The sequence below is a fragment of the Salvelinus alpinus genome, chromosome 8, assembly GCF_045679555.1.
Source record: "Salvelinus alpinus chromosome 8, SLU_Salpinus.1, whole genome shotgun sequence".
Taxonomy (NCBI): domain Eukaryota; kingdom Metazoa; phylum Chordata; class Actinopteri; order Salmoniformes; family Salmonidae; genus Salvelinus; species Salvelinus alpinus.
In genome coordinates this window covers 16766248-16791497 of record NC_092093.1, presented here as the reverse complement: position 1 = coordinate 16791497, position 25250 = coordinate 16766248, and the positions used below count along the sequence as shown (strand labels likewise).

The following is a 25250-nucleotide window of genomic DNA, read 5'->3' as shown; positions in this document are numbered from 1 at the left end:
AATAACTCAACGCTGCTGGTAAAGAGATTTCTAAAGTAAATACAATGTGTGTCTAGTAGGACCATTGTCACCATGGCAACGACTGTCATTGTACTGAAGTCATCCACAATGTCGCCATGGCACTGCGGTTCATTCTAATCCCTTCTGCGGCTGTGAGAGTAAGCCATATTTTATTGGTGGGCCTTGCAGACTTATCACAGCTCCGAAAGGGTGTGGCGCGGCGAACGACCTGTCAGTGTGCTACTGTTGGACATGAGGAGGCCTGATGTGAACGACCTGTCAGTGTGCTACTGTTGGACATGAGGAGGCCTGATGTGAACGACCTGTCAGTGTGCTACTGTTGGACATGAGGAGGCCTGATGTGAACGACCTGTCAGTGTGCTACTGTTGGACATGAGGAGGCCTGATGTGAACGACCTGTCAGTGTGCTACTGTTGGACATGAGGAGGCCTGATGTGAACGACCTGTCAGTGTGCTACTGTTGGACATGAGGAGGCCTGATGTGAACGACCTGTCAGTGTGCTACTGTTGGACATGAGGAGGCCTGATGTGAACGACCTGTCAGTGTGCTACTGTTGGACATGAGGAGGCCTGATGTGAACGACCTGTCAGTGTGCTACTGTTGGACATGAGGAGGCCTGATGTGAACGACCTGTCAGTGTGCTACTGTTGGACATGAGGAGGCCTGATGTGAACGACCTGTCAGTGTGCTACTGTTGGACATGAGGAGGCCTGATGTGAACGACCTGTCAGTGTGCTACTGTTGGACATGAGGAGGCCTGATGTGAATGAACTGTCAGTGTGCTACTGTTGGACATGAGGAGGCCTGATGTGAACGACCTGTCAGTGTGCTACTGTTGGACATGAGGAGGCCTGATGTGAACGACCTGTCAGTGTGCTACTGTTGGACATGAGGAGGCCTGATGTGAACGACCTGTCAGTGTGCTACTGTTGGACATGAGGAGGCCTGATGTGAACGACCTGTCAGTGTGCTACTGTTGGACATGAGGAGGCCTGATGTGAATGAACTGTCAGTGTGCTACTGTTGGACATGAGGAGGCCTGATGTGAATGACATTTGGAGGAATCAGAAAGACCCATTTTAAGAATTATAGTGTGTGTTCATACATGAGTGTAGATCTGCCTGCCTGTGCCTATGTGTTTCAGGTTTCGGACTAAGGTGGGGGGTAGTGTTAAACTGATGAAGGGTAGAGTTAAAATGATGAGGGGTAGAGTTAAATTGATGAGGGGTAGTGTTAAACTGATGAGGGATAGAGTTAAAATGATGAGGGGTATTGTTAAATTGATGGGGAGTAGGGTTAAACTGATGGGGAGTAGGGTTAAACTGATGGGGAGTAGGGTTAAACTGATGGGGAGTAGGGTTAAACTGATGGGGGGTATGGCTATACTGATGGGGAGTAGGGTTAAACTGATGGGGAGTAGGGTTAAACTGATGGGGAGTATGGCTATACTGATGGGGGGTATGGCTATACTGATGGGGAGTAGGGTTAAACTGATGGGGAGTAGGGTTAAACTGATGGGGAGTATGGCTATACTGATGGGGAGTAGGGTTAAACTGATGGGGAGTAGGGTTAAACTGATGGGGGGTATGGCTATACTGATGGGGAGTAGGGTTAAACTGATGGGGAGTATGGCTATACTGATGGGGGGTATGGCTATACTGATGGGGAGTAGGGTTAAACTGATGGGGAGTAGGGTTAAACTGATGGGGGGTATGGCTATACTGATGGGGAGTAGGGTTAAACTGATGGGGAGTAGGGTTAAACTGATGGGGAGTATGGCTATACTGATGGGGAGTAGGGTTAAACTGATGGGGAGTAGGGTTAAACTGATGGGGGGTATGGCTATACTGATGAGGAGTAGGGTTAAACTGATGGGGGGTATGGCTATACTGATGGGGAGTAGGGTTAAACTGATGGGGGGTATGGCTATACTGATGAGGAGTAGGGTTAAACTGATGGGGGGTATGGCTATACTGATGGGGAGTAGGGTTAAACTGATGGGGAGTATGGCTATACTGATGGGGAGTATGGTTAAACTGATGGGGGGTATGGCTATACTGATGGGGAGTAGGGTTAAACTGATGGGGGGTATGGCTATACTGATGGGGAGTAGGGTTAAACTGATGGGGAGTATGGCTATACTGATGGGGAGTAGGGTTAAACTGATGGGGAGTAGGGTTAAACTGATGGGGAGTATGGTTAAACTGATGGGAAGTATGGTTAAACTGATGGGGAGTATGGCTATACTGATGGGGAGTAGGGTTAAACTGATGGGGAGTATGGCTATACTGATGGGGAGTAGGGTTAAACTGATGGGGAGTAGGGTTAAACTGATGGGGAGTATGGCTATACTGATGGGGAGTAGGGTTAAACTGATGGGGAGTAGGGTTAAACTGATGGGGGGTATGGCTATACTGATGGGGAGTAGGGTTAAACTGATGGGGAGTATGGCTATACTGATGGGGGGTATGGCTATACTGATGGGGAGTAGGGTTAAACTGATGGGGAGTAGGGTTAAACTGATGGGGGGTATGGCTATACTGATGGGGAGTAGGGTTAAACTGATGGGGAGTAGGGTTAAACTGATGGGGAGTATGGCTATACTGATGGGGAGTAGGGTTAAACTGATGGGGAGTAGGGTTAAACTGATGGGGGGTATGGCTATACTGATGAGGAGTAGGGTTAAACTGATGGGGGGTATGGCTATACTGATGGGGAGTAGGGTTAAACTGATGGGGGGTATGGCTATACTGATGAGGAGTAGGGTTAAACTGATGGGGGGTATGGCTATACTGATGGGGAGTAGGGTTAAACTGATGGGGAGTATGGCTATACTGATGGGGAGTATGGTTAAACTGATGGGGGGTATGGCTATACTGATGGGGAGTAGGGTTAAACTGATGGGGGGTATGGCTATACTGATGGGGAGTAGGGTTAAACTGATGGGGAGTATGGCTATACTGATGGGGAGTAGGGTTAAACTGATGGGGAGTAGGGTTAAACTGATGGGGAGTATGGTTAAACTGATGGGAAGTATGGTTAAACTGATGGGGAGTATGGCTATACTGATGGGGAGTAGGGTTAAACTGATGGGGAGTATGGCTATACTGATGGGGAGTAGGGTTAAACTGATGGGGAGTAGGGTTAAACTGATGGGGAGTATGGTTAAACTGATGGGGAGTATGGTTAAACTGATGGGGAGTATGGCTATACTGATGGGGAGTAGGGTTAAACTGATGGGGAGTAGGGTTAAACTGATGGGGAGTAGGGTTAAACTGATGGGGAGTAGGGTTAAACTGATGGGGAGTAGGGTTAAACTGATGGGGAGTAGGGTTAAACTGATGGGAGGTAGGGTTAAACTGATGAGGGGTAGTGTTTAAAAAATAATATATTTAACCTTTATTTAATTTGGCAAGTAATTTAAGAACAAATTCCTATTTGCAATGACGGCCTAGGAACAGTGCCTTTTTCAGGGGCAGAACAACATATTTTTACCTTGTCAGCTCGGGGATTTGATCTAGCTGGCCCAACGCTCTAACCTGTCGTGTTAAACTTATAAAGGGTAGGGTTAGGTTCTGGGGGTGTGTGATGAAACAGGACTGTTTTCTTTTTCAGTAGCGTTCCCCGAACAAGTTTACGTTGTACCCATGCCATACGCCCCATCCAGGAAACAGGATTTATTAAGACCATTCAGAGCGCGTCAGAGAGGGACTTATGGGCCATGTGACTGAATGTGAAGGTGGATTGTCAGTAACTTCAACAAAAAAAACAGTGGGAGTTATAAAAAAAAATATGGAAAGAAAAACTCAGGGGGCCTCTTTGACCTTCGTACGAAGACCAAATGCCTCCCCGGCCTGTCAGGAGAGGAGGAAGACGGCGGCCATGTTAGCAAGCTGAGCTGAGCCGCAGTAGTGTGTCCAGGTGTTCCATTTCTATTGGCAATTCCGCGAGCAATAAAGCATTTCAGTTGCTCTCGCTTGTAAAGTGCTTTTATGCCGTCTCCAAAATGATGTAATTAGCCAGGCATCCCGGGCAGCGTAGTGGCGGCCTCGACCCTGCCTACATTGGTGAAGAGAAGCACACACACACACACACACACACACACACACACACACACACACACACACACACACACACACACACACACACACACACACACACACACACACACACACACACACACACACACACACACACACACACACACACACACACACACACACACACACACACACACACACAGAGAAACACAGAGGTTGTGGACTCCCGGTGAGAGGCCTGTGTCAGGGGTTTCCTGGAGTATATTTTCATTTATGAATAAAAACACCATAAAGACTGGTAGTCGTTTGCACAATAAATGTACACTTCAATTTTATTTGAGCCTTTCTACTGTGGATTCGGCTAGTGGCTTGTGTTTGTAATGTTTAAGACAGATGGGGGACGGAGTATTTGAGAATTTGAGGTTATGGAACTTCCTTTGATGTGTGCAGTGGGGTCGTTTGTTTCTAGTTGTTAGACAGAGATAGGCAATGTGTTTATCCAACGTCAAACCTTTGTTGCTTCCTATTAACCAAGACAAAACGCTTTTGTTTTCATCTCAGTTTAAACCCTTGTAAAATATTGATGATTCAAGATGTTTCTTTATATGGGACTAGGCCCATAGCATGTTGACGACTTCTCACAAAAGCAATCTGCCATATCAAATCTTAGCTAGTTTGATAGCTCCCTCTCTCTCACTCTTCTAATCGAGATTCAAGATTGGTCTCCAATTACTTATATGTTAATGACCGGAGTGTAAATTTACAGGGATTTTATTATTTTGGAGAGGGGGACATTTTAAAGTTATTTTCCTGTTTATGTAGTGTGGAATTTCCCCTTAAGGCGCAGAGGGGTCATGACCAGAGCCTAGTGTCAGTAAGCTGGGCGTGGAGAGGTAACACTAACCTCACTCATTTGGCTCAGACAGATCCGATGATTCAGCAGAGGATTGTACTCAACCTCAAGTACAAGTTCAACCTGTCAGGCTGTGACAAGGAATTAACATAAAAAATAAACTAAATCTGATCAACACATATGTCTACCTAAATGAACAGATGGCAGACATGATACACTGATTAAAAACTCCAAACTAAAAACGGACTAAGAACTCCAAATAGGACTTAAACCACATTTGATCAACATACAGGTTAAATACAGTATGACAACCATAAGACAAACACTGACTCAAAACTAAGTCCAAACTCAAACTAAGTAAAAAAATAAAAACGTTTTTATACCTGACACTTTTTTATATATCAGACCTCCCATATAGCTGTCAGAATCCTAGCAGCAGCAGCAGCAGCAGCAGCAGCAGCCACGTCAAAGGACACAAAAACAAGCTGTTCGCTATCACTGTGTTCCCATGGGAATGAGCCGACCAGGGTGTGCCCACCCCACACCAACTAACACTAATCAGCACAAACATCAGCAGAATTACAGCCAACCAACCACACACACGCACGTACACACACATGCGCGTGCGCACACACACACACACACACACACACACACACACACACACACACACACACACACACACACACACACACACACACACACACACACACACACACACACACACACACACACACACACACACACACACACACACACACACACACACACAATCCCATCCAGTAAGGAAGATGGAGTTTACAGAGACGTCCTTCTCCCCCTCCTGTCCCAACAGACCTCAGAAAGCAGGCCTTCTCCCCCTCCTGTCCCAACAGGCATCAGAAAGCAGGCCTTCTCCCCCTCCTGTCCCAACAGGCCTCATAAAGCAGGCCTTCTCCCCCTCCTGTCCCAACAGGCCTCAGAAAGCAGGCCTTCTCCCCCTCCTGTCCAAACAGGCCTCAGAAAGCAGGACTTCGCCTGCTCTTGTCCCAACAAGCCTCATAAAGCAGGCCTTCTCCCCCTCCTGTCCCAACAGGCCTCAGAAAGCAGGCCTTCTCCCCCTCCTGTCCCAACAAGCCTCATAAAGCAGGCCTTCTCCCCCTCCTGTCCCAACAGGCCTCAGAAAGCAGGCCTTCTCCCCCTCCTGTCCCAACAGGCCTCAGAAAGCAGGCCTTCTCCCCCTCCTGTCCCAACAGGCCTCAGAAAGCAGGCCTTCTCCCCCTCCTGTCCCAACAGGCCTCAGAAAGCAGGCCTTCTCCCCCTCCTGTCCTAACAGGCCTCAGAAAGCAGGCCTTCTCCCCCTCCTGTCCCAACAGGCCTCAGAAAGCAGGCCTTCTCCCCCTCCTGTCCCAACAGGCCTCAGAAAGCAGGCCTTCTCCCCCTCCTGTCCCAACAGGCCTCAGAAAGCAGGCCTTCTCCCCCTCCTGTCCTAACAGGCCTCAGAAAGCAGGCCTTCTCCCCCTCCTGTCCCAACAGGCCTCAGAAAGCAGGCCTTCTCCCCCTCCTGTCCCAACAGGCCTCAGAAAGCAGGCCTTCTCCCCCTCCTGTCCTAACAGGCCTCAGAAAGCAGGCTATCAGTGCCAGCGATTAGCGAGTCCCACTCGTGAATTGGCCACAACAGGAAAAGGGATAAAGGTTTCTGAGATGTGGGGTATACAGTTTTCCTCTCCCTGATACAGACCAGTGCTGATCTGCAACAGCAACAGCAGGCAAGGAGAGTAAACAGTGAGAAAACTGCCACGAAAAAAAAACAAATAAATGCTCCAACTCCCGACTACCAGCACAGTGAGGTATGCTTGCGTCGTTAGGGAAGTAGAGTTAGAGTGCATTATTATTCTCCACCAGTTTCTTTCTTTCTAATTGGCTTGTTTCTATATTGAGTTAGCCATGAGGAAAGAATGCCTGTAACACCCTCAATCTCACACCTCCGTCCACTCTCCTCAGGTGGAACAGAACTGAAACATAGAAATCATCTAGTCAGACAGGATAGGCCCCATTTCCAACAAAGCAGGCACCTGTCATTTCCCTTCTCCAGCATTAGACAGTAAAAAGCACACCTCAGCTTCTGTCAACCGCAGACGAACCCATTGGGCAAAAACTGGGCATATCAACGTTGTTTCCATGTCATTTCAACCCCGAAATTATATATGATGACATTGAATCAACGTGGAAAACTGTAATGTAATTTCATATTTTTGTCACCCAACTTTTAACCTAAATCCAATGACTTGGTGACAATTTTGTTGATTTCACATTGAACTCACGTTAGTTGACAACTCAACCAAATGTAAATCAAAACTACACATTGAGCTAACTTCTGTGCCCAATTGGGGGACTGTCATTGGTGCTTAATGCACTCTGTGTCCTCATGTCCACATCTTCCAGCTCTCAATCCGCCTGGGTGCTTCTCTGGCCCCACAGCATGTCTTACCATGACCCCTATAACTCCTCTTTTGTTCTCAGCATTCCCCTGGAATTCCCCCATCACTTCCCCCATAACTCCCCCCCCCTCTCCACCACCATCCCCCTCAGGTGCCCTCTGACCTCTCCAGCGCCTCTGCCTCTCTGTGAGCCTGCCCTCACATTCCTCCAAGACACCCCAGCCCTGAAACAAGAGACCACGTTGAGCTCATCGCCAGGCACAGAAGTTAGAGGAGTTAAACAACATGAAAAAAAAGACAACCGTTGGGTTGAGGCTGATCAAGGGTTAAGTTAAGGAGGAAGCAAACCCACTGTCGGCGTCCTGACTGGTGCCTGTAGTTTCCTCCCCACACACGTCTGTCGCTTGTTACCCACTGCCCAACAGACGCCGCTCTCTTTAAAGTTACGAGCCCCTCGCTACCCTGCCATCCGGGAGCTGTCCTGGGATGGACTATGCTCTGACCACCAGCTGCCTCAAGAACGGTAAGGGCCCTTCTTCTAACGTTTGTCTGACAACATGTGAGCAAAAGTAGCAGCAGAGGGAGAGAGAGAGAGAGAGACTAGCAACACCCCACAGCACTTAAAGCAAAACTCCAAACTCAAACTCCCTGTATCATTGTGATTCAGGCTGAGATAGCTACGAGAGTTGATAAGACACACTTAATCAGTGCAATCATAATTAAACCAATCAGAGCATCTGCATAAAGAGGTAGAGTTTGAACGAATGAAAATGTACTCCCGAAAGGGCTGTCTACTGGAGCTGAATGCAAGGAAGCTCTTTTAAATGTTTTACGGTGCTATTCCATGCATTATTAAGAGTTTGGGCACTGTCTGTTTTTTTCCAGTTCACTGACTGTTGTGCATTGTAAGCTATGTCTTCGTTGCCACTGACACTAATTGTACTTGCTTGTGTAGTGTTTACAAGGAAAATTCCCCTGTGAAAGTTTCAGAATAATTGTGATGCTTTGCGGTATGGTTAAGAAGAGTGAGTTATGGTATTTTTATAGCCTGATAAAGTTGCGTATTGTTCTGGGAAGCAGAGATAGACAGGCGCTAAGGAGTAGCCTGGAAATCTTGAAGATATAAGAGTACATCTTAAAGCTGGTACACACTATTGATATCTTGAACCACTTTCCAACAAAAAGGTATGAAATGTTTGGTGATGGGTTTTATTCATTTAATGGGTTCTGAGAGCTTTTCTGTGTTGCGTTTAACATGATCTGACTGTTTAGTCTTCAGTTAAATCTTAATTATCAAGAAAACATTTAAACACATAAGCACATCCATAGAAGAGCTCTGATCGAGAATTCATAAAAAATCTGCCGCAGCACTTCTGCTGGGTTGCCATTAAAAGTACTTGTTATCTCTATGTCAGTTTTAATTTCAGCGTACAATGAGGAATTAATGGGAACCCTGTCAAAATGGTTAGTGCTATCCGGCATCCTTGTGACATCCCTATACCCTAAACCAGGGATGGATGGGTCCGCGTGCCCACAAAAGAATAATGTGGGTACTCAGACCCACTCAGACCCACGGTTCCAAGATGGCGTAGCAGTGGGATGTCTGTTTTGTCTTGTCCCGTCCCTTGTATATATCGTTTTTCTTCGTATATATTTTGTATATATTTTTCATGTTTTTAATCTAATTTTCCATCTACGGACTGAACATACTCTCCTGCAACCCGTCTCACCCAATGTGGTATGGATCTGCTATTTTTGATACTTTATAACCGGACCCTCCTTCAGAAGCTAGCCAGCTAACTAACTACTAGCTAGTAGTCAGTTAGCCACTGCTAGCGGTCATCACCGTTAACTTGGAAATCTGCCAGCGTCAGCCCGGTCAATTCCTGCCAGCCTGCACAGCGCGATATCTACCCAGAGTATATTGGACTGCTTTTCTGTACCACATCTCCGGATTCCTACCGCAAGCTCTGAACCTTTACTCTGGATCATCGCAGCTAGCTAGCTGCTATCCAAGTGGCTACTCCTGGCTAACGTATCTGTCCTGAAGCAAGCAGCAGTTAGTCTGGAGCTAGCCTCGAACTAGGCCCATCTCCCGACTAGCCGAATAAATCATTCAGATAATTCCTGGGCTTCAATACCTCTTTTGTCAATTGGTCTGGACACTTTGCTGCCGACACGGAGCCCCGCCGATCCATCACGACTTGTCTGCCGACATGACCGTCCAAGGCTCTCCCATTGCGACGTCCCCCTGAGGCCCATCTGCTAGCCTGCTGCTAGCCCCGGCCTGGTAGCTGTCTGAATCGCCGTGCCTCCAGCTCGCCTAGCTACTCAATGGACCCTATAATCACTCGGCCACACATGTCTCTCCCTAATGTCAATATGCCTTGTCTATTGCTGTTTTGGTGAGTCATTTTTGTTTTATTTAACTGTAGAGCATCCAGCCCTGTTCAATATGCCTTGGCTAGCCCTTATGTTCCACCTCCCACACATGAGGTGACTGCACCTGGCTTAAATGGTGTCTCAAGAGACAAAACCTCTCTCGTCGTCACTCAATGCCTGGGCTTACCTCCACTGTACTCACATCCTACCATACCCTTGTCTGTACATTATGCCTTTAATCTATTCTTCTGTGCCCAGAAATCTGCTCCTTTTACTCTCTGTTCCGAACGCACTAGACGACCAGTTCTTTTAGCCTTTAGCCATACTCTTATCCTACTCCTCCTCTGTTCCTCTGGTAATGTAGAGGTTAACCCAGGCCCTGCAGCCCCCAGCATCACTCCCATTACCCAGGCGCTCTCATTTGTTGACTTCTGTAACCGTAAAAGTATTGGTTTCATGCATGTTAACATCAGAAGCCTCCTCCCTAAGTTTGTTTTATTCACTGCTTTAGCACACTCCGCCAACCAGGATGTCCTAGCCGTGTCTGAATCCTGGCTTAGGAAGAAATGTCCATTCCTATAACAACTATAACATTTTCCGATAAGATATAACTGCCAAAGGGGGCGGGGTTGCAATCTACTGCAGAGATAGCCTGCAGAGTTCTGTCAAACTATCAACGTCTGTGCCCAAATAATTTGAGCTTCTACTTTTAAAAATCCACCTATCCAGAAACAAGTCTCTCACTGTTTTCGCTTCTTATAGACCCCCCTCAGCCCCCAGCTGTGCCCTGGATGCCATATGTGAATTGATCTCCCCCCATCTATCTTCAGAGTTCGTACTGTTAGGTGAACTAAACTGGGACATGCTTAACACCCCGGCCGTCCTACAATCTAAGCTAGATGCCCTCAATCCCACAAATGATCAAGGAACCTACCAGGTACAACCCTAAATCTGTAACCATGGGCAACCTCATAGATTTCATCCTGACCAACTTGCCATCTAAATACACCTCTGCTGTCTTCAACCAGGATCTCAGCAATCACTGCCTCGTTGCCTGCGTGCGTAATGGGTCCGCGATCAAACGACCATCCCTCATCACTGTCAAACGCTCCCTAAAACACTTCAGCCAGCAGGCCTTTCTAATCAACCTGGCCCGGGTATCCTGGAAAGATATTGAACTCATCCCGTCCGTAGAGGATGCCTGGATGCCTTTCAAAAGTGCTTTCCTCTCCATCTTAAATAAGCATGCCCCATTCAAAAAATGTCGAACTAAGAACAGATATAGCCCTCGGTTCACCCCAGACTTGACTGCCCTTGACCACCACAAAAACATCCTGTGCGTTCTGCATTAGTATCGAATAGCCCCCGCAATATGCAACTTTTCAGGGTAGTCAGGAACCAATATGCTCAGTCAGTTAAGAAAACTAAGGCCAGGTTTCAAACAGAAATTTGCTTCCTGTAGCACTACTTCCAAAACGTTTTGGGACAATGAAGGTCCATGGAGAATAAGAGCACCTCCTCCCAGCTGCCCACTGCACTGAGGATAGGAAACACTGTCACCACCAATAAATCCACGATAATCAATCATTTAAATTAGCATTTTTCCAGCTTTCCACTGGCTACCACCACATGCTTTCCAACTGGCTACCACTACCTCGGCCAACATCTAAGCACCCCCTGCAGCAACTTGCCCCCCCCCCCCCCCCCGCTTCTCCTTCACCCAAATCCAGACAGCTGATGTTCTGAAAGAACTGCAAAATCTGGATCCCTCCAAATCAGCCGGGCTAGACAATCTGGACCCTCTCTTTCTAAAATGATCCGCCAAAATTGTTGCAACCCCTATTACTAGCCTATTCAACCTCTTTTTTGTATCGTCTGAGATCCCCAAAGATTGGAAAGCTGCCACGGCCATCCCCCTCTTCAAAGGGGGAGACAGAACTCTGCACCCAAACTATTACAGACCTATATCCATCCTGCCCTGCCTTTCTAAAATCTTTGAAAGCCAAGTTAATAAACAGATGACCGACCATTTCGAATCCCACCGTACCTTCTCCACTATGCAATCTGGTTTCCCAGCTGGTCATAGGTGCACCTCAGCCATGCTCAAAGTCCAAAACGATATCATAACCTCTATCGATAAAAGACAGTACTGTGCAGCCGTCTTCATCGACCTTGCCAAGGCTTTTGATACTGTCAATCACCACATTCTTACTGGCAGACTCAATAGCCTTGGCTTCTCAAATGACTGCCCCGCCTGGTTCACCAACTACTTCTCAGATAGAGTTCATTGGGTCAAATTGCCTGTTGTCCGGCCCTCTGACAGTCTCTATTGGGACGCCACAGGGTTCAATTCTCAGGCCGACTCTTTTCTCTGTATATATCATTGATGTCGCTCTTGCTGCTGGTGATTCTCTGATCCACCTGTATGCAGACGACACCATTCTGTATACATCTGGCCCATCTTTGTACACTGTGTTAACAAACCTCCAAACGAGCTTCAACGCCATACAACATTCCTTTCATGGCCTCCAACTGCTTTTAAATTCTAGTACAACTAAGTGCATGCTCTTCAATCGATTGCTGCCCGCACCCTCCTGCCCGACTAGCATCTCTACTCTGGACGGTTCTGACTTAGAATATGTGGACAACTACAAATACCTAGGTGTCTGGTTAGACTGTAAACTCTCCTTCCAGACTCACATTAAGTATCTCCAATCCAAAATTGGAGCCAAAGCCCCACCAAAGCCCCATATAATACCCACCACTGTGACCTGTATGCTCTCGTTGGCTGGCCCTCACTACATATCCGTCGCCAAACCCACTGGATCCAGGTCATCTATAAGTCTTTGCTAGGTAAAGCCCCGCCTTATCTCATCTCACTGGTCACCATAGCAACACCCACCCGTAGCACGCGCTCCAGCAGGTATATTGCACTAGTCATCCCCAAAGCCAACACTTACTTTGGCCGCCTTTCCTTTCAGTTCTCTGCTGCCAGTAACTGGAATGAATTGCAAAAATCTTATCTCAATGTCCAAAAAACATCAGTCTCAACGTCAACAGTGAAGAGGCGACTCCGGGATGCTGGCTTTCTAGGCAGAGTTCCTCTGTCATGTGTCTGTGTTCTTTTGCCCATCTTTTCTTTATATTGGCCAGTCTGAGATATGGCTTTTTCTTTGTAACTCTGCTTAGAAGGCTAGCATCCCGGAGTCGCCTCTTCACTGTTGACGTTGAGACTGGTGTTTTGCGGGGTACTATTTAATGAAGCTGCCAGTTGAGGGCTTGTGAGGCGTCTGTTTCTCAAACTAGACACTCTAATGTACTTGTCCTCTTGCTCAGATGTGCACCGGGATCTCCAACTCCTCTTTCTATTCTGGTTAGAGCCAGTTTGCTCTGTTCTGTGAAGGGAGTAGTACACAGCGTTGTATGAGATTTTCAGTTTCTTGGCAATTTCTCGCATGGAATAGCCTTAATTTCTCAGAACAAGAATGGACTGATGAGTTTCAGAAGAAAGGTCTTTGTTTCTGGTCATTTTGAGCCTGTAATCGAACCCACAAATGCTGATGCTCCAGATACTCAACTAGTCTAAAGAAGGCCCGTTTTATTGCTTCTTTAATCAGAACAACAGTTTTCAGCTGTGCTAACCAAATTGCAAAAGGGTTTTCTAATGATCAATTAGCCTTTTAAAATTATAAACTTGTATTAGATAACACAACGTGCCATTGGAATACAGGAGTGATGATTGCTGATAATGGGCGTCTTTACGCCTATGTAAATATTCCATAAAAAATCTGCCGGTTCCAGGTACAATAGTCATTTACAACATTAACAATCTCTACACTGTATTTCTGATCAATTTTATGTTATTTTAATGGACAAAAAATGTGCTTTTCTTTAAAAAACACTGACATTTCTAGGTGACCCCAAACTTTTGAACGGTAGTGTAGTACTTTCAATTAACACATTTCTCAGAAACCAGAACTCTATTTACATACTATTTCATAAAGATGTAACTATGACATTAGAACAACACATTGCCACTATGACCCCTACATGAGCATCAGGTATGGTTACAGTTTACAGGTTACACCTTCACTTTAACTGCCTCGTTAGTGCATGTCTTGAGTCGGATGACCGTCGAGAAACTCAGTCATGAATCAGACGTTGTCTAGAGCAGCAACTTGGCCTGAGGGCACAGCCCAGATATGCAGAGAGAGAGAGACAGAGAGAGAGAGACAGAGAGAGAGGGGTGTGGGGGGGAGCAAACCAAGAACCAGGCACAAGGGAGGAACTGTTCCTTGGGTGTAACATAACGCCTCACCACTCAGCCTCTACTGGGCATCAGAGAAAGAGGGAGAGACAAATGGCCTCCAGCAGATTAAATAAAAATGGATTCAAATACCAGAGCAGGTAATGGCATTAGTGCTGAAGGAACGGAGGGTGTAATATAAAAAGTATATATGTTGAAAAATATACTGCACTGGTATTTGTGAGCTACACTACATGACCAAAGGTATGTGGAAACCTGCTTATCAAACATCTTATTCCAAAATCATGGGCAATAATATGGAGTTGATCCCCCCCTTTGCTGCTATAACAGCCTCCACTCTTCTGGGAAGGCTTTCCACTAGATGTTGGAACATTGCTGCGGGGACTTGCTTCCATTCAGCCGCAAGAGCATTAGTGAGGCCGGGCACCGATGTTAGGCGATTAGGCCGGACTTGCAGTCAATGTTCCGAATCATACAAAATATGTTCTATGGGGTTGATGTCAGGGCTCTGTGCAGGCCAGTCAAGTTCTTCCACACCGATCTCGACAAGCCATTTCTGTATGGACCTCGCTTTGTGCACAGGTGCATTGTCATGCTGAAACAGGAAAGGGCCTTCCCCAAACTGTTGGTACAAAGTTGGAAGAACAGAATAATCTAGAATGTAATTGTATGCTGTAGCGTTAAAATGTCCGTTCACTGGAACTAAGGGGCTTAGCCTGAACCATGAAAAACAGCCCCAGACCATTATTCTTCCTCCACCAAACCTTACAGTTGGCACTATGCATTGAGGCAGGAAGCATTCTCCTGGCATCCGCCAAACACACATTTGTATGTCGGACTGCCAAATGGTGAAGTGTGATTCATCACTTCAGGGAACACGTTTCCACTGTTCCAGAGTCCAATGGTGGTGAGCTTTACATTGCACATGGTGATCTAGGCTTGTGTGCAGCTGCTCGGCCATGGAAACCTATTTTGTGAATCTCCCGACAAACAGTTATTGTGCTGATGTTGCTTCCAGAAGCAGTTTGGAAGTCGGTAGTGAGTGTTGCAACCGAGGACAGGCGATTTTAATGCGCTACGTGCTTCAGCACTCGGAGGTCCGGTTCTGTGAGCTTGTGTGGCCTACCACTTCGCGGCTGAGCCGTTGTTGCTCCTAGACGTTTCTACTTCACAATAACCGGACTTGTAGTTGACCGGGGACGCTCTAGCAGGGCAGAAATTTGACTAATTGACTTGTTGGAAAGGTGACGGTGCCACGTTTAAAGTCACTGAACTCCCCATTAAGGCCATTCTACTGCCAATGTTTCCCTATGGAGATTGCATGGCTGTGTGCTCGATTGTATACATCAACGGGTGTGGCTGAAATAGCCGAATCCAGTCATTTGAAGAGTTGTCCACATACTTTGTATATATAGTGTATATTTTCCTTTGAACTTCATGACCGGGTGATGTAAATGAAATTAACATAGTTTATGTCAAAATTATTTTTTAAGTATTATTCTGTAAATTATACTTTTTCTTAAAATAGTGCCTCAGCATACTACAGTATTATATATAAACATTTGATTATAGTAAAGATGCTATTTTCACCAGCCATCAGTCCCATCATTTAATTCAGAATTGAGCCCAATCCCCAGATAGAGAAATATGAATTTTGGTAAATTAGATGTCTGTCATTGCTTACTTTCATGGGATTTGTTTTATTTACTATAAAACATTAAGATGATAACACAAAAACACAACAAAAAATGATACTGAATCTAACACACCTGCGGTTGAAACACTGTCAAACATTTTAGCCTGCCAGTGATGACTGCACTGCATGCATCCTCTCTTGGCTGAAACATGGATCCAGAGAGCATTTTATGGGCTGTGAGTAGCAAGGCCATTGATGTTTGTTTTGGAACGTTCCGAGCTGCCAGCAGGCCAAGGCTTCCCACACAGTGTCTCTCTCTCTCAATTCCATTTCAATTCAAAGGGCATTTTTGGCATGGGAAACATATGTTTACATTGCCAAAGCAAGTGAAATAGATAATAAACAAAAGTGAAAAAAAAAAAAAAAATGTACAGTAAAGAGAAATGTCAAAAGTCATATTATGGCTATGTACAGTGTTATAATGATGTGCAAATAGTTAAAGTACAAACGGGAAAATAAATAAATATAAATATGGGTTGTATTTACAATGGTGTTCTTTCTTAACTGGTTGCCCTTTTCTTGAGGCAAAAGGTTACAAATCTTGTTGCTGTGATGGCACGCTATGGTATTTTACACAATAGATATGGGAGTTTAGTCGAATTGGATTTGATTTGGAATTTTTTGTGGGTCTGTGTAATTTAAGGGAAATATGTGTCTGTAATATGGTCATACATTGTCAGGAGGTTAGGAAGTACAGCTCAGTTTCCACCTCATTTTGTAGGCAGTGTGCACAAGGCCTGCTTGAGACCCAGGTCTGCCTACGGCGGCCTCTCTCAATAGTAAGGTTATGCTCACTGAGATGTACATAAATTCCTTAATTTTGGGTCAGTCACATTGGTCGGGTATTTTGCCACTGTGTACTCTTTGTTTAGGGCCAAATAGCATTCTAGTTTGCTGTGTTTTTTTTTTGTAAATCTAGTGGTTAGAGAATCTCTGAGCCTTCAAGGTAAAAATCTGTCGTTCTGCCTCTGAGCAAGGCAGTTAACCTACTGTTCCCCAGGAGCCGAACACATGGATGTAAAGACAACCCCTCGCACCTCTGATTCAGAGGGGTTGGGTTAAATGCGGAAGACATATTTCAGTTGAAGGTATTCAGTTGTACAACTGACTAGGTATCCCCCTTTCCCCTTTTCGAATGTGTCAAGTAATTATCTTTTTGTTTTCTTTTGATTTGGTTGGGTCTAATTGTTTTGCTGTCCTGGGGCTCTGTGGGGTCTGTTTGTGTTTGCTCTCTCTCCCCCTCTCTCTATGGTCTCTCAGCCTCTCTCTGTCTCTCTCTCTCTCCCCCCTCTCTCTGTGGTATCTCAGCCTCTCTCTCATTCTCTCTCTCTGTCTCTCTCTGTGGTCTCTCACTCTCTCTCTTTCTCCCCCTCTCTCTTTGGTCTCTCAGCCTCTCTCTGTCTCTCTCTTTCCCCCTCTGTCTGTGGTCTCTCAGCGACTCTCTGTCTCTCTCTCTCCCCCTCTCTCTGTGGTCTCTCAGCCTCTCTCTGTCTATCTCTCGCCCCCTCTCTCTGTGGTCTATCAGCCTCTCTCTCCCCCTCTCTCTGTGGTCTCTCAGTCTCTCTCTGTCTCTCTCGTTCTCTCTCTCTCCCCCCTTCTCTCTGTGGTCTATCAGCCTCTCTCTGTCTCTCTCTCCCCTCTCTCTGAGGTCTATCAGCCTCTCTCTGTCTCTCTCTCCCCTCTCTCTGTGGTCTATCAGCCTCTCAATTCAATTCAATTCAATTCAATTGACTTTATTGACATGGCAAGTTATTATTACTTACATTGTCAAAGTATACATATTGAAAAATTTAAATAAAATATATATGTATATATATACACAAAATATATATATATATTTATATATAAATAAATGGTGGGATTAACAGCAATAATAATAGTAGTAGTGGACATGGGATTACCATTAATAACAGCTACAACCTCTCTCTGTCTCTCTCTCTCCCCTCTCTCTGTGGTCTATCAGCCTCTCTCTGTCTCTCTCTCCCCCTCTCTCTGTGTTCTATCAGCCTCTCTCTGTCTCTCTCTCTGTCTCTCTCTGTGTTCTATCAGCTTCTCTCTGTCTCTCTCTCCCCCTCTCTCTGTGGTCTATCAGCCTCTCTCTGTCTCTCTCTCCCCCTCTTTCTGTGGTCTATCAGCCTCTCTCTCTCCCCCTCTGTCTGTTAGCCTCACAGCCTCTCTCATTCTCTCTCTGTCTCTCTGTGTGGACTCTCAGCCTCTGTCTCTCTCTCTCCCCCTCTCTCTGCGGTCTCTCAGCCTCTCTCTGTCTCTCGTTTGTTTTCTCTCTTGTCTCAATTCTCTCTCAGATCTCATATCACTGTATTGAAATATTCTTTATATATATATATATATATATATACACTGCAGTTAAAAAGTTTGGGGTCACTTGGAAATGTCCTTGTTTTTTAAAGCAAAGTACATTTTTTGTCCATTAAAATAACATCAAATTGATCAGAAATCCAGTGTAGACATTGTTCATGTTGTAAATGACTATTGTAGCTGGAAATTTATTATTTTTAATGGAATATCTACATAGGCGTACAGAGGCCAATTATCAGAAACCATCTCTCCTGTGTTCCAATGGCACATTGTGTTAGCTAATACAAGTTTATAATTTTACAAGGCTAATTGATCGATAGAAAACCATTTTGCAATAATGTTAGCACAGCTGCAAACTGTTGTTCTGATTAAAGAAGCAATTGAACTGGCCTTCTTTAGACTAGTTGAGTATCTGGAGCATCAGCATTTGTGGGTTCCATTACAGGCTCATCATGGCTAGAAACAAATAACTTTCTTCTGAAACTCGTCAGTCTATTCTTGATCTAAGGGCTATTCCATGAAAGAAATTGCCAATAAACTGAAGATCTTGTACAACGCTGTGTACTACTCCCTTCACAGAACTGGGCAAACTGGCTCTAACCAGAGTAGAAAGAGGAGTAGGAGGCCCCAGTGCACAACTGAGCAAGAGGACAAGTACATTAGAGTGTCTAGTTTGAGAAACAGACTCCTCACAAGTCCTCAATTGGCAGCTTCATTAAATGGTACTTTTGAGCGGTACTGTATATTTTTTATTTTATTTATTTATCTAACATTTGTTTAACTAGGCAAGTCAGTTAAGAATAAAAGGCCCCCGCAGGGACAGAGCTGGGATAAAAACAAATATATATATATATAAACATAGGACAAAACTCACATCACGACAAGAGAGACAACACAAAACTACATAAAGAGAGACCTAAGACAACATAGCAAGGCAGCAACACATGACAACACACCGTGGTCACAACACAACATGACAACAAGATGATAGGAACACATGGTAGCAGCACAAAACATGGAACAAACATTATTGGGCACAGACAACAGCACGAAGGGCAAGAAGGTAGAGACAACAATACATCACGCAAAGCAGCCACAACTGTCAATAAGAGTGTCCATGATTGAGTCTTTGAATGAAGAGATTGAGATAAAACTGTCCGGTTTGAGTGTTTGTTGCAGCTCGTTCTAGTCGCTAAGTGCAACGAACTGAAAAGAGGAGCGACCCAGGGATGTGTGTGCTTTGGGGACCTTTAACAGAATGTTACTGGCAGAACGGGTGTTGTATGTGGAGAATGAGGGCTGCAGTAGATATCTCAGATAGGGGGGAGTGAGGCCTAAGAGGGTTTTATAAGTAGGCATCAACCAGTGGGTCTTGCGATGGCATACAGAGATGACAGGTTTACAGAGGAGTATAGAGTGCAGTAATGTGTCCTATAAGAAGCATTGTTTGCAAATCTGATGGCCGAATGGTAAAGAACATCTAGCCGCTTGAGAGCACCCTTACCTGCCGATCTATAAATTATGTCTACGTAATCTAGCATGGGTAGGATGGTCATCTGAATCAGGGTTAGTATGGCAGCTGGGGTGAAAGAGGAGCATTTACGATAGAGAAAACCAAGTCTAGATTTACCTTTAGCCTGCAGCTTTGATATGTGCTGAGAGAAGGACAGCGTATCGTCTAGCCATACTCTCAAGTAATTGTATGAGGTGACCTCCTCAAGCTCTAAACCTTCAGAGGTAGTAATCACACTTGTGGGGAGAAGGACAATCTTCCTAACAAACCACATGAGATTTGTTTTGGAGGTGTTCAGAACAAGGTTAATGGTAGAGAAAGCTTGTTGAACACTAAGACAACTTTGTTGTAAAGCATTTAACACACAATCCAGGGAGGGGCTAGCTGAGTATAAGACTGTATCATCTGCATATAAATGGATGAGAGAGCTTCCTGAGCTATGTTGTTGATGTAAATTGAGAAGAGTGTGGGGTCTAGGATTGAGCCTTGGGGTACTGCCTTGGTGACAGGCAGTGGCTGAAACAGCACATTTTCTGACTTTATACACTGCACTCTTTGAGAGAGGTAGTTAGCAAACCAAGCCAAATACTCCTCAGAGACACCAATACTCCTTAGCTGGCCCACAAGATTGGAAATGGTCTACCATATCAAAAGCTTTGGCCAAGTCAATAAACATAGTAGCACACTATTGCCTTTAATCAAGGGCAATGGTGACATCATTGAGGACCTTTATTAAGGTTGCAGTGACACATCCATAACCTGAGCGGAAACCAGATTGCATACCCGAGAGAATACTATAGACATCAAGAAAGCCAGTCAGTTGATTATTGACAAGTTTTTCCAACACTTTTGATAAACAGGGCAAAAGAGAAATAGGCCTATAATAGTTAGGATCAGCTTGATCTACCCCTTTAAATAAAATACGAACCGTGGCTGCCTTCCAAGCAATGGGAACCTCCGCAGAAAGGAGAGACAGGTTAAAAAGGTCGGAGATACTGTAGGCTTGGCGGTGATAGGGGCAGCAACCTTAAAGAAGAAAGGGTCTAAACCATCTGACCCAGATGTTCCTCGGACTCAGTGACTGCCTGCAGGGAGAAACTTTGTAGCGGGTCACAAATGTATCATTTGTACAGTTCTTTATAAAAAAAAATGTAGTTATTTGTAACATTTGACTGTGTAAAACCTAGCAGTACTACTTATTTCTCTGAGAGTGATGCAGATATCATTTTTGCAAACCATGACTATTATAAAATGAAAGCATCAAGTGATAGATTTTAAACAAATACATGTCTGTCATTAAACAACAGTGAAAAAGCACAATCATCTTTTCCTTAATTTATTTTAACAATAAAAGCAAATTTACCAATATTTCTGAAAACGGATATACAGCGAGTGACAAAAGGGACAAATTCACTTAAACAGTATGTGTATTAAAACAGTCAGAAGTTTAGTATTTGGTCCCATATTCCTAGTACGCAATAACAACATCAAGCGTGTGACTCTACAAACTTGTTGGATGCATTTGATGTTTGTTTTGGTTGTGTTTTAGATTATTTTGTGCCCAATAGAAATGGTAATGGTAAATGGTAAACAATATATTCTGTCATTTTGGAGTCACTTTTATTGTAAATAAGAATATAATATGTTTCTAAACACATCTAAATAGGGATAGCCCCGTTTTTTAAAATTTTGCTTAAAATGACATACCCAAATCTAACTGCCTGTAGCTCAGGCCCTGAAAGCAAGGATATGTATATTCTTTTTTATTTTTTATTCACCTTTATTTAACCAGGTAGGCTAGTTGAGAACAAGTTCTCATTTACAACTGCGACCTGGCCAAGATAGAGCAAAGCAATGCGACACAAACAACACAGAGTTACACATGGAATAAACAAGCGTACAGTCAATAACACAATAGAAAAAAAGAAAGTCTATATACTGTGTGTGCAAATGGTGTGAGGAGGTAAGGCAATAAATAGGTCATGGTAGCAAAGTAATTACAGTTTAGCAAATTAATACTGGAGTGATAGATGAGCAGATGATGATGATAATGATGTGCAAGTAGAAAGACTGGTGTGAAAAAGAGCAGAAAAGTAAATAAAAGCAATATGGGGATGAGGTAGGTAGATTGGGTGGGATATTTACAGATGGGCTATGTACAGCTGCAGCGATCGGTTAGCTGCTCAGATAGCTGATGTTTGAAGTTAGTGAGGGAAATATAAGTCTACAGCTTCAGTGATTTTTGCAATTCGTTCCAGTCATTGGCAGCAGAGAACTAGAAGGAAAGGAGACCAAAGAGGTGTTGGCTTTGGGGATGACCAGTGAGATACACCTGCTGGAGCGCGTGCTACGGGTGGGTGTTGTTATCGTGACCAGTGAGCTGAGATAAGGTGGAGCTTTACCTAGCATAGACTTATAGATGACCTGTAGCCAGGGGGTCTGGCGACGAATATGTAGCGAGGGCCAGCCGACTAGAGCATACAGGTCACAGTGGTGGGTGGTATAAGGGGCTTTGGTGACAAAACGGATGGCACTGTGATAGACTGCATCCAGTTTGCTGAATAGAGCATTGGAAGCTATTTTGTAAATGACATTGCCAAAGTCGAGGAGATGTCATTTCGGATACTCAGTTTTACGAGGGTATGTTTGGCCGCGCGAGTGAAGGAGGCTTTGTTGTGAAAAAGGAAGCCGATTCTAGATTTAATTTTGGATTGGAGATGTTTAATATGAGTGTGGAAGGAGAGATTACAGTCTAGCCAGACACCTAGGTATTTGTAGTTGTCTACATATTCTCAGTCAGAACCGTCCAGAGTAGTGATGCTGGACGGGTGCGGGCAGCGAACGGTTGAAAAGCATGCATTTGGTTTTACTAGCGTTTAAGAGCAGTTGGAGGCCACGGAAGGAGTGTTGTATGGCATTGAAGCTCGTTTGGAGGTTAGTTATTAACACAATGTCCAAAAAAGGGCCAGATGTATACAAAATGGTGTCGTCTGCGTAGAGGTGGATCAGGGAATCACCAGCAAGAGCAACATCGTTGATATATACAGAGAAAAGAGTCGGCCCGAGAATTGAACCCTGTGGTACCCCCATAGAGACTGTCAGAGGTCCGGACAACAGGCCCTCCAATTTGACACTCTGAACTCTGTCTCAGAAGTAGTTGGTGAACCAGGCGAGGCAGTCATTTGAGGAACCAAGGCAGTTGAGTCTGCCGATAAGGATACGGTGATTGACAGAGTCGAAAGCCTTGGCCAGGTCGAATAAGACGGCTGCACAGTACTGTCTTTTATCGATGGCAGTTATGATATCATTTAGTACCTTGAGCGGGGCTGAGGGGCACCCATGACCAGCTCGGAAACCGGATTGCACAGCGAATAAGGTTTTTGAAGACTTTAGAAAGGCAGGGCAGGATGGATATAGGTCTATAACAGTTTGGGTCTAGAGTGTCACCCCCTTAGAAGAGGGGGATGACCGCGGCAGCTTTCCAATCCTTAGGGATCTCAGACGATACGAAAGAGAGGTTGAACAGACTGGTAATAGGGGTTGCAACAATGGCGGCGGATAATTTTAGAAAGAGATGGTCCAGATTGTCTAGCCCAGCTGATTTGTACGGGTCCAAGTTTTGCAGCTCTTTCAGAACATCTGCTATCTGGATTTGGGTGAAGGAGAAGCTGGGGAGGCTTGGGCAAGTAGCTACGGGGGGTGCAGAGCTGTTGGCCGGGGTTGGCATAGCCAGGAGGAAAGCATGGCCCGCTGTAGAGAAATGTTTTTTGAAATTCTCAATTATCGTGGATTTATCGGTGGTGACAGTGTTACCTATCCTCAGTGCAGTGAGCAGCTTGTTGTTAGGAGCTCTCCTCAAACTATAGCATGGCATTTTTTCGCTGTAATAGCAACTGTAAATTGGACAGTGCAGTTATATTAACAAGAATTTAAGCTTTCAGCCGATATAAGACAGTTATATGTACCAACATTTGTTGTTTCTCTAAAATCTGCGATTGTGACACAAGGCACTGCATGATTTACAATTAATGTGGATGCTACAATAACAATGCATAGTCCTGAATGAACCTTGAATAGTGATGAGTGAGAAAGTTACAAACACACAAATATCAGAACACCAAGACGTGCTAACCTCTCACCTTTACAATAACAGGGAAGGTTAGCATTTTTGGGGGGAATATGATATTTGTGAGTCTTTAACTTTCTCGCTCATTCATTATTTTGGCTCCCGAGTGGCGCAGGGGTCTAAGGCACTGGCCGGTGTAGGCCGTCATTCTTAGTAAGAATTTGTTCTTGACTGACTTGCCTAGTTAAATAAATCTGTAATCATTGTAGCATGTAGAAGTGTTTATAAACATTTTATATTCGTATTTACAATAACAGTGACTCCAAAATGACACAATACATTATTTACTATTAATTTCTATTGGGCACAAAATAATCTGAAACACAACCAAAACAAACACCAAATCTATCCAACAAGTTTGTAGAGTCATAAGATTTCTGTAATCATTGAGTGCTATGAATATGGAACCAAATACTAAACTTGAATACATTTAATTTACATTTAAGTCATTTAGCAGACGCTCTTATCCAGAGCGACTTACAAATTGGTGCATTCACCTAATGACATCCAGTGGAACAGCCACTTTACAATAGTGCATCTAAATCTTTTAAGGGGGGGGGGGGGGGGGGGGCAGAAGGATTGCTTTATCCTAGGTATTCCTTGAAGAGGTGGGGTTTCAGGTGTCTCCGGAAGGTGGTGATTGACTCCGCTGTCCTGGCGTCGTGAGGGAGTTTGTTCCACCATTGGGGTGCCAGAGCAGCGAACAGTTTTGACTGGGCTGAGCGGGAACTGTACTTCCTCAGTGGTAGGGAGGCGAGCAGGCCAGAGGTGGATGAACGCAGAGCCCTTGTTTGGGTGTAGGGCCTGATCAGAGCCTGAAGGTACTGAGGTGCCGTTCCCCTCACAGCTCCGTAGGCAAGCACCATGGTCTTGTAGCGGATGCGAGCTTCAACTGGAAGCCAGTGGAGAGAGCGGAGGAGCGGGGTGACGTGAGAGAACTTGGGAAGGTTGAACACCAGACGGGCTGCGGCGTTCTGGATGAGTTGTAGGGGTTTGATGGCACAGGCAGGGAGCCCAGCCAACAGCGAGTTGCAGTAATCCAGACGGGAGATGACAAGTGCCTGGATTAGGACCTGCGCCGCTTCCTGTGTGAGGCAGGGTCGTACTCTGCGGATGTTGTAGAGCATGAACCTACAGGAACGGGCCACCGCCTTGATGTTAGTTGAGAACGACAGGGTGTTGTCCAGGATCACGCCAAGGTTCTTAGCGCTCTGGGAGGAGGACACAATGGAGTTGTCAACCGTGATGGCGAGATCATGGAACGGGCAGTCCTTCCCCGGGAGGAAGAGCAGCTCCGTCTTGCCGAGGTTCAGCTTGAGGTGGTGATCCGTCATCCACACTGATATGTCTGCCAGACATGCAGAGATGCGATTCGCCACCTGGTCATCAGAAGGGGGAAAGGAGAAGATTAATTGTGTGTCGTCTGCATAGCAGTGATAGGAGAGACCATGTGAGGTTATGACAGAGCCAAGTGACTTGGTGTATAGCGAGAATAGGAGAGGGCCTAGAACAGAGCCCTGGGGGACACCAGTGGTGAGAGCGCGTGGTGAGGAGACAGATTCTCGCCACGCCACCTGGTAGGAGCGACCTGTCAGGTAGGACGCAATCCAAGCGT

The 25250-nt window shown here is 45.2% G+C and overlaps 1 protein-coding gene across 1 annotated transcript in view; it reads left to right on the top strand.

The window, feature by feature from the left end:
* The first annotated feature begins 7605 nt into the window (after positions 1 to 7605).
* Positions 7606 to 25250, top strand: part of LOC139582638 (leucine-rich repeat transmembrane protein FLRT2-like) — a 62112-nt gene continuing 44467 nt past the window's right edge. Inside the window, exon 1 of the mRNA XM_071412805.1 lies at positions 7606 to 7858. The gene's annotated coding sequence lies outside the window, so the exon portion shown is untranslated. The remainder of the gene's footprint in view (positions 7859 to 25250) is intronic.